The following is a 20,446-nucleotide window of genomic DNA, read 5'->3' on the forward strand; positions in this document are numbered from 1 at the left end:
TCCTTTCTCAGACTTGCTATTTGAACCTAGCTGTTGAACCATGTTTCTAGCCCACCTGTAGGCACTTGACCCTGAGCTTGCTTGAGCAGTTAGCTCATGTAGTCATAGCTGCCTGGCCCACGCGCACGTGTCAGAATCATTTATTGAGCTTCCTTAAGAGCAGAACCAGATAGGATACCAGAGATCATTGGTTTCTGAGAATCTATACCTCACCGTCCCAAGGAAAATGGACAAGAAGCCCTTCCATATTCTCTAGACAATCAAGGACATCCAAAAGTTACTGGGATTCTTTGAATAGTTTTAGCAGTTGATATTCAGCTTCTCTGCTTATATTATCTGGACAACTATACTTTTTAGGAAAGTGAGAGAGTTTGCTTGGCTCCTTGTGAAGCCTGTATGTAGCATTCTCGCAGTTAACAAAGCTAGTAAATTTTTCTGTCTTCTTGGCCTTTTCTGATTCACCCACAAACCCACTGCTGAAATTATATCTGTAATATGCTATCGTGAACATCTGGTCACCAGAGAACCCAGGTTCTAGTTTGTATCACTGCATTTTCATTCTAAAGAAACTAGTCCCAGCTGAGGTTAATGGACCTGTGAAATCACTACCAATATAAACACTGGTTTTAGGGAAATACTTGCTACTTGAAGTGCGGCAAATCCCCATTTATGATACATTGAGACAACTAGAGCTCTAGAATAAATAAGATCCAGAAATTAAGGTCCTATGTGGTGAGTTAATTATTTTACTTGAGGTTTTTTTGATGATAGGAAAGTTTCTGGATTCCCATGTGCAAACAAAAGCAGCTATATCTGAAAAGGAAACAAAGAGGGAAAATTATGGTGGGAACTATGTAGGAAAGAGTTGACGTAACACACCTGAGACTTCTATTCTTAAAAAAGACCTGCTTGCAAGGTTGGCCCTTGGCTGGTGTTGGAGAACTTGGCTGATAGTTTCCTACACTGATATAAAAATTTCCCTAAATGATAAGAATGTCCTAAACTGTTTGTAGAAACAATGTGGTTTGTGTTAAACACCTACCTTCCTTCTGGGAGTCTGGAATTTTGGTGTGTGTTAGGCAGAAGGTGCTTACGTTGCCGCCCCTCAATGAAAACCTTGAACACTGGTTAATGAGCTCTCCTGGTTGATAACTTCACACAAATCTGTTACTGGAGGAACTGAGCACATCCTGTGTGACTCCATTAGGACTCTTGGAAGTGTGTGCCTGGTTTCTTCCAAACTGCTCCTCATGCTCCTTTTCCCTTTGCTGATGTTGTTGTATATCCTGTAACTGTAATACGCCTAACTGTGAATATGATTATATATATTTAATCCTGTGAGCCCTTCTGGTAGGTTGGTCTTGAGAACCCTAAACACAAGGGCTATCTCCCATTTCATACATTTGCATATTCAGAATGTCTTAAGGATTTCTGCAGAGTCTAGGGAAACTTAGCCCCATTCTTTTCTGTAACGGTTTTATTATTTTTTTTAAATTTATTATTATTATTATTATTATTTTTATCCTAAGTCCTGTTAGGCATCTCAGTCTTTTGTTTTGGATGCTATACTGCTCACATATTTTGACCTGCTGTACCTCAGTTTTATTCTGCCTGACACTCAGAATCCTTGTCTCTGCCCTCTAGTTCCCAGTTACCATCTCAGGCTCTACCTGTCATGTTAACTCACATGGACCCACTTCCCTAGGTTCTTGACCTTGAGTTATTTAATAGCTGCTCAGTCTTGATTTTCAGCGTTCTCTTTACACACATATGCCCAGAATTGTGTGGGAAAATGCTTTCACCTCTTGTTCTTAACCATTGAGGCACTCAGTGTCTTCATCAGCATTTCTGACCTCCATGTAAAGGGAATTAATCAGGCAAAATCCATTATTGAAGGTCTGTTCTTTCTGTGGACCTGTTGCTACTTTCATGCTCCTTATTTATGGATATAAAGCTGAAAAGAATTTAAAATCAGTATATGAAAGAGAAGGTTAGATGAGCCGTGCACATGTTTTTATTACTGAGAATACCTATAGAGTTAAAAATTCATATGCAACTCTATTATTCCATTTGGTAACTTAAAAAAAAAAATAAGGAAATGTCCGAATTTTTCATGGTTTCCTTTGAAAAGTCTATTCTGGAAAAAAAATGTTTTAAAAGAATTCATTTGTTTTAGCTTCTGGGTGCTGGAGAATATGGTTTTTTCTTTTTTCTTTTTTCTTTTTTTTCCCCGTATTACACTCCGGGAACCCTTTTATTGGAAGAAAGTAAAAAGTACCATTCAAGTGATATAGATATACTACTAAAACTGAAATATTTGAAGCAAAAATTCTGCTTCGGTGAGTGGGTAGGGAAGAAAAGAACTCATTGCCTGGCATGCAATCTGGTCCTAGATGCCAAGAAAATGATCTTATGCACACTGATTTTATCATTTAGACAGGCAAGATTCAGCACCCAAGAGTGGTGCAGGGCGGTTGTAATTTTGGCAGTAATCAGCATCTGAGGTAAGTTATGCGTGAAACCTGCAGATATCTTTCTGCATTTATGTCATTCATTTGTGTGAGACATGCTTCACCGTAAGTTGCCATATTTAGAAGATGGTCAATTTTGCGACAGTTTTCCTGGAGGTGATTCCAAATGATTCTTGACATGATTATCCTCAGAACAAAAACAGTAAATCAACCATTTCTTCCTTATTTTCTCAAACAGGGATAAAGAAGGAATAACCTTTAGTTGACCCACCGGTTACATTTCTCCATTTTCAGTGTTCATTGAGCCATTGGATATCAGTGTGAATACAGAGCAGTACATACATGACACTTGCACTTCTCTGTTTAACACCTTAGAGTTTACTTGCAGTCCTTCTACCAAGCCTAGAATCAATATTTTTAAGGCAAGAATCATTTTTTTTGTATGTTACATAATATAAAAGTTATTTAAAGGTCTAGGGAGAGAGTTGTTAGAATAAAACACATAGATGATGGAGATCTGGAAATACATCTCGACCGTTTCCATTCAGTCTTACAGAAATCATTATTAGTAAATCTTTTCTGCAAGGTTGCATTTTCTAGGCACATAACCTTGATGTATTATATGCTCTGATTGGGCTGAATTTTCTGATCACAAGAGAAGAACCCAGTGTTGAGAAACTTAACAATAGAGACAATATCCAGGCATTAGGCAAGTGAAGCCTAATGTGTGTCCATGCAGGGTATAGGTATTAGTACGTATTCGGGGCAAGACTCCCAGGACAGTAAGTTGAATAACCTGGCTGAATTTAGAAGTAGAGACCATGGCAGACTCTCAGTTCAATATAAGGTGATGATAACAGCAATGAGAAAGAAAAGTTGCACTTTATGAGCACACGTGGCTACTCACTAAGGAGACTAAAGGAGCAAAACTGTCATAGCTGGGCTCCCGGATTGCAGTGAAGGATCGTTAATTAATTATGCTGAACTCTAGAGCATGAGGGCATTCATGCTGTTGATATCTGCCTTGTTATAGTCAGGATAGACTAAACAGCTAGAAAATTGAAGCTTTAGTTAGAGGGAGACGTCAGGAAGTCATGGATCATAACCATCAGAAGCTGGGAAACAGAGGACCAGGGGGAGACGATATCGGAGTGGGAGGGCAGAGATTAAATGCCTATTTTTATTTCCATTTTAAGACAAAGTATCCATGATTAGGTGAGGTGAGTGAATTAAATCTCAAAAATTTTAAAAATAGGGACATTTATACATCTAAAAAATACTCATACTAATAAAAAGATGAGTTGCTTTTAACCCTCCCAATTATTCTGTGAACTTTATCAAATTTTAAAAATGTATTTTTGATCTGTGTGTGTGTAAATGTTTAGTTACGCTATAATTCAGTGAGTAACATCTAAATGCAAATGATAATTTAAAATGTTTTAAATTCAGATAATTTCCTATTATTGAACCATTCCAACGATTCATTCTGTATAACATAGAGCAGCTTGTAGTATAACCCTTGGCCCACTGATTAAATACATTCTTTTTCTGCTTGCATTATATAAACTATCTGTCATAATACCTGGAATAGTGTAGGAACTCAATAAATGATACCTAATTAGTATCGCCATTGCTAAAAGTAAAAAAAAAGTCTAAACAAAGTTTTTGAAAGTAAAGACTTATATATTTTACCAGTGATCAATGCCATGGTTATACTTTTTTTCCCAAGCACCTTATGTAGTAATTAATCACATTGAGATACAATGGAGAACTGAGATAAATAATACAGTCATACATTGGTTAACAACAAAGATATGTTATGACAACTGCATCATCAGGCAATTCCATCATTGTGTAAACATGATAGAGGGTTCTTGCAGAAACCTAGATGCATAGCCTAATATATCTAGCCTATGTGGTATGGCCTATTGCTCCTAGGTTGCAAACCTGTACAGCATGTGACTGTACTCAATATTGTAGGCAACACTAACACAATGGTAAGTATCTGTGTATCTACATATCTAAACATAGAAAAGGTACAGTAAGAATACAGTATTATATATGTAATCTTATATATTACATGTATGCAGTCTGTCCTTGACCGAAACATTTGTGGCATATGACTGTAATTAAAACTTAATGTCCTAGGTATATAAACAAACAGTATACGAGACAGAAAAGACATCAGAAGTACACCTCAACATGGAATGTAATGACTTTAGAGATTACCTGTAGATATAAACATATTATTTAAATTATTTCCTATTACCTGAAGTTTAAAAAAATGACAGGTTTTGGGGCTTTGGGAAGAGGGTATAAAAAGGAAAACTTATCAAGAAACATGCCCTCAGGAAGAAAACTGTGTGCTTAAAAGCTAGACGTGAATGGGATTGCCATCTGCAGATGAGAAGGCAAGACCTCCAGTGTTTGGGAAGACATCACTTCAGTATTGTAATGTGACAGAAGAGACTGAGAACGACCCTAGTCACATTTATGTAGTCACCACTCCTGTGGTATCTGAGGGAAAGCAACAGCACAACCACCTGTGCTGCAGCTGTGACTGTCACCTGGGCACTCAGCTCTGCAGTCCTTCCTTTACCAAGCTATAGCTCTAAGTAGTCCAGTATTCAACTTTGAGGTCAAATTTGAGGTCACAGCAAAACTATAAAATAGATCTTGATGTAGTTGAAATAATGAGTAGTATATGACAAAATCCTGCAGAATAAAGGAGAAAATGACTCCCCAAACTGTCCTTCATTACTTCATGTGGCTTTAATGCTACCTTTAAGGAGAGGTGATCTCTTCGAATGAGAAAGGCTTATTAGTCAAACATCATTTTTATGATAGCTACCATTTACTTACACACCTACTGTGTGCCCAGCATCATGCTAGCCATTTTGTTTCATTCACTAGGTATACAACAAAGTACAAAACAAATCTAGACCCAAAGGGCATGGCTCACAGCCTAGCAGAGGAGATAAACTTCAAGCAAGTAACAAATGATTCAAAATTACAATAAAGGCTATAAAGGAAAAGAAGAAGTTACTAAGATAAATTATAACAGAGATTGAGTGTGTAGGGCACCTATAGGAATTTCATTAAGATGCTTTCAGCTACAAGGAAAAGAAACTCTGAACCAAAGTGGCCTGCACAATAAAGAAGTTTCTTCTCTTGGCAGCTCATGGAGAGCTAGAGCAGGTTTTGCAGTTGGTGGTTTCAGTGGCTAAACCATATTATCAGGTGCCTGGGTTCTTGTGTTGGCTCTGCTGCCCACAGTATCAATTTCCTTTGAAGCCTGAGTCTTTTTATGGTTATAAGAAGTCTAAAAAAATTGGGTGTTTGTTTTTCTCTCACTTAAAGAGTTGCAACTAGGATTTCTTGTCTTCTTGTTCATGTCCAGCAGGAGAGGGAAAGAGGAGTATGCTAGGACTAAGTCCTTTCCTTCGGGCTAATTGGTGCACCGTGGCAGAAGGACTGCTAGTTGTGCACCGAGATCCATGATCCTAAGTTTTTAGTGGGGCACAGAGCCACCTGGAGCAAAGATTACATTTCCCAGCTTTCCTAAGAACCAGGTGTGGCCTTTTGACTCTTTTGGTAATAGAGGTAAGTGGAAGTGATTTCTGGGCTATATTCTTACAAGGAAGGGCTGTACCCTTCCCTGTCCCTTCTTGCTTCCTGCTGCTGCAACGTGAATATGATCTGAAGATCTACAGCCACATGTGAAGATAACAGGGCAATATGGACCCTGAGTGCTTGACAGCTATAACACCATCCCGACCCCTGGCTAGCTCCTTCTTTTAAATGAGGGAGAGAAATGAATTTCTGTTTCATTCAAACCACTAATTAGAAGAGTTTTCTGCCTTGTGAAGCTCCAAACTAATATATTTTCCTTAATTCATTGCCCAGACAAGGCTGGGTGCAATGGATCACACCTGTAATCTCAGTGCTTTCCGAGACTGAAGCAGGAGGATCACTTGAGCCCACAAGTTTGAGGCTACAGTGAGCTATGATGGCACCACTGTACGCCAACCTGAGCAGCAGAGCGAGAGCCTGTCTCTAAAAACTAAAGTTGTTGGTAGACAGAGGAATGCCACAGCTGACCGACTTCTTCCTGTCAGTATCCTTCGCTGGACTAAGGTTGTAGTTACAGAGTTTCTCAAGTGACGGAAGTTGTGTGAGGGATGGCTGGACAAAATCCAGGTACCACTGAGAAAAAAGTAGGGAAGGGTTGCTGTGTAACTGGCCTACAGAGTGTGACCACTACGGAGATTATTAGTTAACCAGGAAAAGAGAGAAGAGCAGAACAAGATAGACTGAAAGTGTGTATTGGGTCCCTGAGCAGGAATGAGCTTAGAGGTGGATTTGTTCAAAGAACTGAAAGAAAGTAGGATCAATGAATGGGGAAAATTTAACAAGATGTGGTAAGATGATGCAGGGCCCTCATTTATCGCCAAGGTAACTGTATATACATGTTTGCCCAGAACTGTCCTAGTTTAACCGTATTTTCCTGGAAAAATTGTAATAGCACACTTTCACTTCAAAAAATGTCCTGGATTGGTTAATAAATTATAGCATCATACCACAAAGATAGTCCTTGTTAAGGAATTTGAACTGTATTCTGAATACCGTGGGAAGTAGTCTTTTTCCTTATTTTGTATTAGTGTGGAAAGCGGATATCTTATTGTCTCAGACTTTATCATCTAGCTACTCTCTCATTTCTTTCCCTAGGTGAACCTTAGAAAGTTCTTCCTGAATTGGGTGCAAAGGTTATCCAGCCTCAAAAGAACAGATAAAAGCCTATTTCTGCCTTTTCTGAGTCACGTGATGTTCTCTACAAGATGGCTTCTCTCTGCCTGACGTTCTCATCCAGCAATCCAGTTAGGCTGTAAGCAATCTTGCTATGTTGTTATAAACTATGCTCTGTGTATTAAATATTCTTGCTTATGGCATTTCTTTTCAAGTCTTTTCTAACTTGCCCCTTTTGACTGATCTTGTAGCCATCCAGTCTGCTGAAAATCTGCCGGCTGCTTTGTGACCTTGAGCAAGTTTCTGAACCTTTCCTGGGCCTCTTTTCTTATTTGTAAAATTGAGCTACCATGGACTGAGTGGCTTAAACAACAGAAATGAATTTGCCACATTTCTAGAAGTCCAAGATCAAGATGCCCTCAGGACTGGTTTCTAGTGAGGCCTCTCTTCCTGGTTTGTGGAGGGCTGCCTTCTCACTGAATCCTCAGAGGGCCTTTTCTGATGTGCACTCAGAGAGAGACTCCTCTTATGTCTCTTCCTTGTCTTATGAGGACACCAGTCATACTGGATTAAGACTCACTCTTGCTGGGCATGGTGGCTCACACCTGTAATCCCAGCACTTTGGGAGGCTGAGGCAGGCGGATCACAAGGTCAGGAGTTCGAGACCAGCCAGTTGGAGACCAGCCTGGCTAACATGGTGAAACCCTATCTCGACTAAAAATACAAAAATTAGCTGGGCATGGTGGCGTGTGCCTGTAGTCCCAGGCACTCGGGAGGCTGAGGCAGGAGAATTGCTTGGACCCAGGAGGTGGAGTCAGCCGAGATCATACCACTGCATTCTAGCCTGGGTGACAGAGTGAGACTCCATCTCAGAAAAAAGAAAAAAAAAAAAAAAAGACTCACTTTTGTGACTCACTTAACCTATACTACCTTTTTATAGGCCATACTCCAAATACAATCACACTGAGGGTTAGAGCTTTAACATGAACTGGGGGGAGTGGGGACACAGTTCAGTTGATAACAGAGTATTATGAGTAATAAATGAGAAACTGCATGAAAAGCACTTTTAGAGTTTTATATTCTTTATTTGTATATATAAGATACTGATTGGAGAATTAAAATAGCATTTAACTATATTACAAGTGCAGCTACTATTTAAAACCTAAAGATGATGAATAAGATGAATATAATTTATAATAAAATAGCAAAATTGCATATATCTTAACTGTCTACGAGAAAAAAAAAAAAAACTTGCAATATGAGTTGGTTGCTTTATTATGCCAGAGTGTAGGGGGATATTACTTTATACAAAATGACTCGGAAGAAAACAGTATCTTTGACGCAAGGAATACTAAGTGTATTTGAAAGAATAATCTAATAAATAATGTGTGATTATTGTCATTATCTGTTAATTCAGAAAAGAAAAATAACTTAATTTTTAGTGCCTTCACCACAGCCAACACAGTTATGATCTATTCAGTGTTGCTATTTTATCATAAACTAGGTTCATCTTATACAGCGTCTCTAGGTTGTAAATCGTAACAACATGAGCAACAGCTCGTGGACACTAACATGCAGAACTAGGTGGCACTCCATCATGTTTAATCACAACTCCTGATTTTCTTGAAACTTAAGAATTTCACAGAAAAGAACTTGAATCTTGCCCATAATTGTGGTTTATAGACAGTAAGAAGGAGCACACAGAAGATGTTGATGAAAGTTATAGCCAGAGAGAACAAGGATCCTGACAGGGCAGAAAATGTCACTTTAAGTGAAGAAGTACTGAGCACAGACACTACCACCACCTCCCACCCTGGCCTGAGACAGGAGAAAGCTATGGATATGGAAAGCCTTTTAAAAAATGACAGAGACAGGTGGGGCACGGTGACTCACGCCTCTAATCTCTGCACTTTGGGAGGCCAAGATGGGCGAATCACCTGAGGTTAGGAGTTCTAGACCAGCCTGGCCAGCATGGAAACCCCATCTCTACTGAAAAAAAAAACCACAAAAGTTCACCGGGTGTGGTGGTGCATGCCTGTAATCCCAACTACTTGGAAGGCTGAGGCAGGAGAATTACATGAACCTGGGAGGCAAAGGTTGCAGTCAGCCAGGATTGCACTACTGCACTCCAGCCTGGGCAACCAAGTGAGACACCGTCTCAAAAACAAACAAACAAAACCAGAAACAAAACAAACCACCACCACCAAAACATCTTTACTAGTGTGAATCCCAAATATCTGAGATGGTCTCAGTTACTTTAAAAAGTTTGTTTTGCCAAGGTTGAGGATGCACACCCGTGAGACAGCCTCAGGAGGTCCTGAGAACATGTGCCCAATGTGGTTGGGGCACAGCTTAGTTTTATACATTTTAGGGAGGCATGAGACATCAACCAATATATATAAGATGTACATTGGTTCAGTCCAGAAAGGAGGAGACAACTGGAAGCAGGGAGGGGACTTGCAGGTCACAAGTAGGTGAGAGACAAATGAGAGCATTCTTTGATTTTCTGATAAGCCTTTCCAAAGGAGGCAACCAGATCTGCATCTGTCTCAGTGAGCAGAGGGATGACTGAATAGAATGGGAGGCAGGTTTGCCCTGAGCAGTTCCCAGCTTGAATTTTCCCTTTAGCTTAGCAATTTTAGGGTTCCAAGATTTTCCTTTCACACTAGCAATTCAAGTATTTCCGTTCTGAGAAAAGAACACAGACTCTCCAGTGGAAATAACACTTTCCTGGTTTTCCCAGTATTCCTATAAGAAGCCCTAGTTTCCTAAGGCAAGGAGATGAGTCTGATACGCAGATTGGGAGTGTTTGCTTTGACTTCCCCTGAAGCATTTTACTCTTCATATACTAGAAGTAGCTCTATTTCTGATTTGAAAAGTGAACACTTTTCCTGTCTTCCTGAAAGCCAAATGGTTACAGCTAGACTAGGTCCCTAAGTAAAGTCCCAAAGTATCAGGAGGACTGGAGCACTATCTTCTAGGTATTTACATAGCAAAAAAGATGAATCTCGAATTTAGGAGATGACTTTAGATTATAAAAGCCAGGATCTGGGTTTATCTAGAAAATATTCCAAGATTAAATTGAACCAACCTCTTTCCATTCCATTTCTTTTCCTTTTCCTTTTCTCCTTCCTTCATTCTTTCTTTCTTTCTTTCTTTCTTTCTTTCCTTCTTTCTTTCTTCCTTTTTCTTTCTTTCTTTCTTTCTTTCTTTCTTTTCTTTCTTTCTCTCTTTCTTTCTTCTTCCTTTCTTCCTTCTTTCCTTCCATTCCTTTCTTTTTTTTTTTTTTTTTTTTTTTTTTCTTTCCTCTTTCTTTCTTTCTTTCTTTCTTTCTTTCTTTCTTTCTTTCTTTCTTTCTTTCTTTCTCTCTCTTTCTTTCCTCTTTCTTTTCTTCCTTTCTTCCTTCTTTCCTTCCTTCCTTCCTTTCTTTTTCTTTCTCTTTCTCTTTCTTTCTTTCTTTCCATCTTTTTTCCCATTTTTCTTTCATGTTTTCTTCCCTCCCTCCCTCCTTCCCTCCCTCCCTCCCATCCTTCCTTCCTTCCTTCCTCTCTTCTCTCTCTCTCTCTCTCTTTCTCTTTTTCAAGTTCTCCCTCTGTCACCCAAGCAGGAATGCAGTGGTGCAATCTTGGCTTACTGCAGCCTCTGCCTCCTGGGCTCAAGCGATCCTCTCATCTCAGCCTCCCAAATATCTAGGACGACAGGCATGTGGCACCACACATGGCTTATTTTTTTAATTTTTTGTAAATATGAGGCCTCACTATATTACCCAGACTGGTCTTGAAACTCCTGGGCTCCAGTGATCCTCCCACCTTGGCCACCCAAAGTGCTGGGATTATGGGCCTGAGCCACCATGCCCAGCCTCCATCCTATTTCTAAGGAACAAATATTTTGGTTTTGTTCTTCTCTCTCCTCTTAGGATATGAGTAGGCAGGTCATCTCTCTTAAGTATGTAAAAGAAGAAAATCTGTAGTTCTCTTTTTCTTACCTGGGGAATGTCTGGCCTCATAAAGGAGATGTTTCCAGCTGCTTTCATCCCTTTGTTCCAAGGTAAGTTTTGGGGAAATGGTCCAATAATTTATTATTTACTGTAAACTAATTAACAACAGGGCTGTCTTGGATTTAGAATACTCATGTGCACATTCAAGATGAATTAACCAAAATAAATATTAAGAACCCAACATCACCCCTACTCTGCCTTGCCGAGAATGGCACTGAAAGAAAAAGTGTTTTCCTACTTAATGGTGATAGTAGTGAATACAGATGACTAGATCTAGAGGCAGATGTGGCCAGGGCCATAGGGGACAGGTGCAGACATAGAAGATGACCAAAACGTACCAGAGCAAGAGGGCATCCATGCCACTCTATGGGAGATCTAAGCCACAGGATGGGTGTACCATTAACTAGAGTGTCCAGACTGGTTCTATAGTATATGGGCTAAGAGAGCTTTCAGAGAGAATTACTGACAGTCTTTAAATTATTTTGGGATGTCTAGAAGGATTTAAGAAATGGGATGTATGGAGGCCCTTTACTATGCAGATGAGAGCTATTGTTAGGAGCTAGCTCTTAGAGTTAATAAACTTACCAGTAATTTATAAAGATGAAACCTAGGGGACCTCTTTTCTTGTTCCTTCTAGCTGAAAAACTATTTACATTTTTATACCAAGCATATGAAGAAAGAAAAAGAGGTAGGATGTTGAAGAAAAATCTCAGAAGGAAAGGGTCAGAAGAGGAAGCTGAACGAATGAGGTAAATGCTAGAAGAGCTGGTTTTTACACCTATAGCTTGACAAATAAATGCACTAAACTGAAGTTCTATATAAAGCTCAACAGCTTTGTGGCACAATGAAAAAGAGTAGGCACAGTCAAAGCATATACATTCTTCAATATAAACTTATAGAATATCTGTGTGGAATCCTTATTTAGAATCCAGGGAAATACTCCCAGGTAAGAGGTAGTAGACATAGATGCTTACTTTATCATTTGTTGTATACTATTATTGATCTTTTAAAGTGAAGGTTTGGCTTCTTCGTATGTTTACCATTTTGTGAGTCATTTTGCTGCCTACACTCCTAATGCATTCTGAGATGTTGACTCAGCCCTGCTATTTTAAGTAGAGCTATTTAGTAGAGACCTGCAAGGAAGAATTATCTGTTAGGGACTGTCATTATTGCCTAAGTAAAAGTAAAATATTTAATGATTGCAAATGATTAAAGGTAACTTTTTAGATAATGTAGTATAAGAATCTGAATGGCCATTTTTATTTGTAGTCTACATTCAGCCCACGCAATGCTTTTGTTCACTCACTGTGTTACGAGAATTAAATAAGATAATGTATTTTTAAGTGATTTGGAAACAAATACATATATATGCTAATAGAATTATTATTCCTAAGTGCAATAGTATTAGACTGGGCAAAACAAAAACTAACCATTTTTCCATTAAGCCAACCGTGTGAAAGAGTAGGAGTCTGTTGTGTAGGCCATAAAACACTGGTACGACGTTTCCATTGAATTTTTTCTTTAGATCTGATTTAGGGTCGTTAAGCTAGAGGGATTTTGTCTCTATAAAAGATTGCTTTGATGAAAACTTGTTCACCATCTTTTATTGCTGCCTAACACAAAGATTCTTGGTAACAAGGAAGAGAAGCTGTTAAAAGAAAGTTGAACAAAAGCAGGCAAAATCTCTATGACTATTGGAAGGATTCAAATAGAGCCTTGTACTAGAAACTCTAGTCGATACTCTATTCAAAAACTTGCTTTGGAAGATGCCAAAAGGACTGATGCCGGTCCACCTAGTTCTGAAAATTCACATGCTAAGAAATTAACTGTAGAAGCAAAAGAAATAGACAACCCTGAACTCCAGCACACTGAGCTTGCTGACCATGGATGGTGCCCAGGCACATCCAATGAAAAGATTCCTCATTGTCTCTGATTTATCTTTGAGTGAGTTATTTGGGGACCTTGTGGAATTATTAAAGTACTATCAGTCAGTTTTAGATCTAACATGCTATAAATAAGTCTGTTAAGCAGCTGCCCTATCTGTTGAGAGCTCAAATAATCAGTTATAGTTTTGTTGAAAATCTTTTTAATATCTGACTTTGCTAAAAATGGGGTAGTTGATTCATTACTGAAGATATAAATGCAGATTTCAATATTCATTATTCATAAGGAACATTATAAATCAAGCATATACAATTCTTTGGTTCCTACATTTTTCTAAAAATTATTTCAGAGGTCAGTATATATTATCCAGTGGAAAACGGGGTATATTAATGATATTAATAGAACTTAACCATGAGTGAAGATGTTGGAATGGACCAGGTGTGGTGACTTACGCCTGTAATCCCAGCACTTTGAGAGGCCGAGGCGGGCAGATCGTAAGGTCAGGGGATTGAGACCATCCTGGCCAACATGGTGAAACCCAGTCTCTTTTAAAAATACAAAAATTGTCCAGGCGTGGTTGTTTGTGCCTATAATCCCAGCTACTTGGGAGGCTGAGACAGGAGAATTGCTTGAACCAGGGAGTCAGAGGTTGCAGTGAGCCGAGATAGCAGAGTGAGACTCTGTTTAAAAAAATAAATTTGGAATATTAATTATGACTGACCTCTGTCATTCATGTCTATTACTTATGAAAGACGTTTCTCAATGATTTCTCCATGTGGTGATAGTTTCCCACATTGTGCATTGTGCCTCCCCAACGCAGAATTGAAAAAACTACATCTCCCAGCAAACTTACTGTTAGAGTACAGACATGTGACTTAGAGTTCACCAATCAGATACAGCTTAATAAGCCTTTGATTTGATCAATTGCTTGGCAAAATAGTGTGGTGACATCCATATTTGCAAGCGTGGGTGTTTCTGAGTTTAAGGGTAAGTGAAGTGCTTCCGGAATCACAGCAGAAGCAGTGTAGTTTGGGTGGTCATTGGTGGCAGTAGTTCGTTCTAGATTATGGTAGAGGCAGCGTTAAGTTTAAAGTCAGATGAGTTAGCCTCTCCCGCAACGAGTCATTTCTATTATGTGGTCTTGGGAGGTGTTCCTAGGTCAATCTAGGTTTGCTGCACCTGTGCTTTCAGTGATTGGACAACTTCCTAATATTTCTTAATAAATCCTTTTCTGCTTAAACTAACAGACTTGGATTCTAATCTCTATAACCAATAACATTCAGTGGCAAAGTATACACAATATGATAGATAGGAATCTGACTGAAAAATAATTGTTAAGCCAGAGCTTTATTTTATTTTTTATTTATTTATTTATTTAAAATCTTAGGTTAGTGCAAACCTACTCTAAAAATAACTCCTAATTTTTCTGCCATTTAATTTCTACTCTCTTTTATTCCACAGTCATTCACAAATACTGACTTTGTGTAATACCTATTTAAAAATGATTTCGTGGGCTTAGACTTAACAGTACAAGTCTGTTTTCTGGAATATCAAGCCACTATTGACTTCTGAGACCATGCTAGTGCATCATAAGAACTGTGAACCATGTTCTCTTACATTCGTTAATTCAGTTTACAATATTTAAGCTCAGCTTAGCTACAAAGTGCCAGATAGTGACGAATTCGCAATTATTTGTTTTCAAACACCATCGACTATAAAAAACTACAATATATAACATAATCATTTGTGGCCATGGTTTTCAATTCATACTGATTACACATTTCTTTGGAGATAGTTTCTAAAATGAACCCAAAATATTATTTCGTAGAATGTTAAGCATGGGTCTTTTCTCAGTACTTATTCAAGCTTCAGAAAGCAGTATTGAATTCAGGTGCCCTACCTTTTCTGCTACTGCATATGCAAAATTTTGTTGCACTATCTCTTTGGTGTTATTCTTTGGTACTTCCTTTCTCTCACTAGCCAATCACCAATTCTACCCCTAAATGTATCTTGTATTTATCCACTTTTCTCAGTTTCTACTCCCATTACCCTAGTTCCAGCCATCATCATCTCTCGGGGATAACTGCAATAGCTTCCTAACCAGCCATCTGATTCTCTTCTGCTCTAATTCTACACATACCTGGCAAAGTGATCCTCCCTTGCTTTTATTAAAGACTTTCCATAGCCTCACATTTAACTTAGTGTAAAATCCCATGTACTTACTGTGGTATTGTAGTTTGGATTCCTCAAGAAATCTCTGAGAGGTTGATTAGGGCCATGAAAAGCAAACAGGACAGCTGAAGGAAGTCAGCAGGCAGCACCACTAGCAGCTGGGAGAATAAATGCTATAGTTCTGTGGGGAAATCTGGTTGGTACATCACACGATCACGTGTGGCCCAAAACAGTGGGCCCTGCCCACGTCTCAAGCACCTTCCCTCACTCACGCTTCAGGCATACTGACCGTCTGTATGTCAGTTCCTAGGAAACTCAAATCGTTTACTGTCACAGGATCTTTGCACTGTCCTGTGCCTGGAATGCTCTTCCCCAGCTCTTCATTTGACTGGCACTCTGTCTCTGAGTCTTCAGGTCTCTGCTTAAATATTGCTTCCTCCAAAAATATGTCCTTGCTTCCTTAATCGTGGGTCAGCACTGTTATTTATTTATTACAACACTGCATTTACTTCCTACATGTCAATCATCAGTCGTTGTTTATCTTTCAAATCATTATTATATGACTTCTTCACAAGGATATAAGGTCCATGAAGAAAGGGATACCTGTTTTACTGACACTTGTCCTTCTGATGTCTAATATAGTGCTGGCACAGAGTAGGTGCTTGATAAGTCTATAATGAATGAAGCAATAAAAATCTTCACCATGCTTTTGCATTATAGAAGCTTCATGATCATCCAGTTCAGATAGATCAAGTTGATTAAGTATTGGTCATACTGTGGCAATTACATACTTAATACTAATACATAACTAACATGAATAATGTATCAAAGCAAGCTTAATGTAGTTATTAAAAGGACAATAATTGTTACAGCAACTGTCTTACTGGAAAAGCACAACATTGTTACCATTAATATGATAATAATAGGTAACTCAAACAGGTACCAATGTGTTGCTCAGGGACAAGATTGGAAAAACAAGAAAAAAATGGATTACACAGAAAGACTAAGTGTGTGGTTGTTGGAAAGCGTATCTGGTTGAAGTAAATTTAAATGATAATTACCTTAGAAGGTCACCTCACACAATTATCCAAGGCCCATAACATAAATTTCATCAGCAAACTTCGCCAGAAGGTTATTGATGACACAAATCAACACTCCATTAAGACTAAATGTGTCTTAGCCAAGCTGGAAGTTAATTGATAAAGTAGATTATCATGAGATAAAACTGAGCAAGCAAAAAGCCTCAAGACCTTAAAATAAGAAAGTTTCCAAATGTTGTGCGATATGTATTCCAATTAAACTACCATTGAACAAAGCTGCCTCTTGCTGACTAAGACCTGATATTATGGCAATTCCTTCTGTATCTACACATAGCATGTAAAAGAGACAAATGAGTTAGCAATAATGTGTATGATTCATAACTAACCAATATAGGTCATTTTTACTGGTCATTGTAGTTCCCGGAATTCAAAGGCTACTCTTTGTCTTCTCATTTTATTTTATTTTTTTTTAACAAATATTTGGGTTTTTTGCTTATCATTGGGAGAAGTGTGGGTTAAAAACTTGAATATAATTTCCTTTCAGTATATGAGCCTTTTGAATTCCTTTTGTTTTAAGATGCAGGAATGTAAATCCCATGAAGATAAAAACTGTGTTGCTTATCATTGTATTCTCAGTTAAGCATGGAAGGTCCTTAATGCATATTTTTTGACTCAATAGTGAACGTCAAAGAGACTTGAGAATGGAATTAGACCAGAATTGTTCTGTAACAGTAGAGGATAATTTCATTAGAGAATTTTATCTACTTTGTTTATTTTTAGTGCTGCTAATCAACAGAAAGTCAAGTGCAAGGCATTATTTTCTTCTTATGTGTACTGTAATAGTTTACTAAACTCTACCAGGAATTAATGCCTATTCTTCTAGTACATGTATTGAAAAAAAATACTGCAAAGTTTTTAACCACCTTTCTTTTATAAGATTTAGGCATAGCCATTTCAATAAATATTATTGATTTATCGAGTTTAAGACATAAAACTTTAGTTTCATTCCTTCATTCTTCCTTTTGTAGAAGACACTTAAAATGTCAAAATGATGTTGAACATAATTCCTGTCCTATTCTGCCCATCATTTGAGTGCCCCTAAATGTTCTTACCATTTACCATAGCCTGTTTTCAGAGGAATGCATCTTCTGAGCTGATGCTTTTCCTAGGCATAGAGACTCAACTGGTGTCTCTCTCCACTACTTTATTGACTTCCTCTCTTTCCTGACCCCAGCATCAAGTGACTTTTGTGCCAGATCTCCATTGACTTCAATAGGGATAGCACTAAGTTTGACAGACTGAAAAAGAAACCCAGAGTCAGTGAATGAGAGGTAGGGTTTATTGAAGGTATTTACACACAGGGTGGTCCAGTGGGGGCAGGCTGGACAGGAGAAGTGCAGCCACTTGTAAAAAGCATGCGATTTATATAGCATTTTCACCCATCACCCTCTCTTTAGCAGTCTCCTCCTAGCAACCTTTATTCAACACAGAACAGAAGGTTCCCATCTCCTGTACAGCCTGCACTCCATGGAATGGGTTAGGGATTCAAATGTTCCTCATAGATAAGGCACGAGACTCCCTACCTCAGACCATAGGGTCATTCTCAGGGTATGCTTAAGTTATATGCATCTGTCACACAGTGATTAATCTGATTGACAAGTCATTGGAGAAAAATATGGATATGCTCACCTCAGCTTCTCCATTTCATATTGTCCCTTGTAGGAGCTAGCTTCTTATCAGGAAGGGACATTCTCTGCTGTTTCTGCAGGAACAAGCATTTCCATGCCTTCTGGAGCAATCTGCTTCAGTCCAGCATTACCTGCGACTGGGGGATACATGTCCCAATTCCTTTTTTCTTTGTTTGAGACGGAATTTCACTCTTGTTGCCCAGGCTGGAGTGAAGTGGCTTGATCTCGGCTCACTGCTACGTCTACCTCCTGGGTTCAAGTAATGCTCTTGCCTCAGCCTCCCGAGTAGCTAGAATTACAGGTGCTTGCCACCACACCAGGCTAATTTTTTGTATTTTTAGTAGACAAGGTTTCACCATGTTGGCCAGGCTGGTCTTGAACTCCTGACTTCAGGTGATCTGCCCACCTTGACCTCCCAAAGTGCTGGAATTTCAGGCATAAGCCACCATGTCTGGCCTTCCCAATTGTATAACAAATGTGGGAGTCAAATGGATGGTATTCTTCACCCTAGCATCTATTAGTAATAAAGGTAATATTTTGATTCTCATCTTCTTCTTTGCCTTCTTTCTGTGGGAGTGTTGAGGTGTTATTTATTCCGTCCCCTCAGAACATCATTATTTTGTTATGTTGGCCAGGATCACTGAGAAATAGGTTAGAAAGAACAAAACTCCATGTGGAGTGATTAAAGCCTGGGCTTCAGGCTCAGACTTTCATGTGAGCAGGGCATGTTGACCCGGCGCTGTGGCTGACTTCATCTGTAGTCACAGTAGGCGTAGTGCCTAAGGCCCATGACAATTTCAGGGCCCACAAAAATGTTTCCATGTCTTTAAACTCTGAAGAAAAGAAATACATATAATCCAGCTTGGGTGTGTTCTTTATACCAATGCAGTTGTGAGATGTAACTTTTAATATTTTTTATAGCTTCTTAGAATTTTTCATGAAAGGAGCTTTGAAAGGCAAAAGTGCACAGGGCCCACAAAAGTCATAACTGCATCCCTGCTTGATGGCCTGTGGAGGCTTTTATTAGTCTGGTCAGTCATTTACCATGGTGCAGTCGGCTTTTAACTGCTCTGACCTTAGTAAAGTAGTTCATGTGGATGTTGGTCTGATGGGTGCATGCACCTTATGGCCACTCTGCTCTGTCCACGGGTGAGTGGCCGCTGCTAATGAAGGTTAAATTACAAGCGTGAGAAGCTCTAAGCGAACAACACGTGTACAGCATCTCTCTGAAGCAGAGCCGTAAGGATGTCAGCAAGGTTGCTCAGGGCACAGGTTGCTACAGCATCCCCTTAGGGTACACTTGGCAAACATTTCCAGATCGAAGGGCCTCAATAGGTGCTAGTGTGACACGAGAGGGAACTAGGATTCATTATAGGGGAAGGTCTTTCTGTATACAGACCTTTTAGATGTTAGGACACAGAATGTATCTGCTGCTTTTACAGGACAGGATAGCTGACAGCTTTGTTCCTACCAAACGCTAATGAGATTCCACACTTAAAATTGCGATGCCCCAAATTCTACACTGAAGTGCAAGATGCACTGTGGAACAATAACCTTGAATTCATGTGGCTGATCTGTGGGATCAAATATAAAAATACTGGAAGAATCAATAGATAAACTGTGAAGTGACATAGAGGGAATGAACCAAGCTGCTGGTTGAACTTGCACCACCCAGATTGAAGGAACATCTTTGAGATGATTGTAGAATTCAAAGTGGTGAAAAGACAGTAGCTGGAGAAATTTACACAGGCCTCTCCAGGGCTCTCAGGGAACAGGCGTTAAAATTCCCCAGTGCAGCTTCAGTTCAGGAGTTTGTTGAGGGTGATTTTCTAGGTGAACCGAAGGCGGAGAACTTGGTGAACACTTTCTCTCAACACTAGTTTGTTAGACCTAAGCAGTTCCATAAGAAAAGACAGTGGCAGGAACTTCTGAGGCGCAAGACTAAAAATGATTGGTTACTAGATACTCAGGAGGCCATATTACCTTCTAGAACTCATACATAAAGCTTTAGTATCAGATATATGAGGCTCAAAAGGGAAATAGAAATTATGATGTTTTACTGATTGGGAAGTAAAATATTTAAGTGGGCATGGGGCTCATGCCTGTAATCCCAACATACGGAGGATCACTTGAGCCCAGGAGTCCAAGACCAGCCTGGCCAACATAGGGAGTCCTTGTCTTTACAAAAAATGCAAAGATTAGCCAGGCATGGTGGTGCATGCCTGTAGTCCTAGCTACTCAGGAGACTGAATTGAGAGGATTGCTGGCACCCAGGAGGTCAAGACTGCAGTGAGCTGTGTTCAGGCCACTGCCACTGCAGCCTGGGTGACACAGCAAGACCTTATCTAGAAAGAAAAAGAAGGAAGGAAGGAAGGAGAGAGAGAGAAGGAAGGAGAAAGAAAAGAGAGAAAAAAGAGAAAGAAAGGAGAGAAAGAGAAAAGAGAAAAG

The 20,446-nt window shown here is 39.2% G+C and overlaps 1 protein-coding gene across 2 annotated transcripts in view; it reads left to right on the forward strand.

The window, feature by feature from the left end:
- The window catches only part of ASB5 (ankyrin repeat and SOCS box containing 5), a 106,909-nt gene that overhangs the window by 5,933 nt on the left and 80,530 nt on the right, over positions 1 to 20,446 (forward strand). For both annotated transcript variants that reach the window (XM_031664159.1, XM_031664158.1), the window contains exons 2-4: positions 7,200 to 7,356; positions 11,134 to 11,264; positions 11,852 to 11,963. The gene's annotated coding sequence lies outside the window, so the exon portion shown is untranslated. The remainder of the gene's footprint in view (positions 1 to 7,199; positions 7,357 to 11,133; positions 11,265 to 11,851; positions 11,964 to 20,446) is intronic.

The sequence above is a fragment of the Papio anubis genome, chromosome 3, assembly GCF_008728515.1.
Source record: "Papio anubis isolate 15944 chromosome 3, Panubis1.0, whole genome shotgun sequence".
Classification (NCBI taxonomy): domain Eukaryota; kingdom Metazoa; phylum Chordata; class Mammalia; order Primates; family Cercopithecidae; genus Papio; species Papio anubis.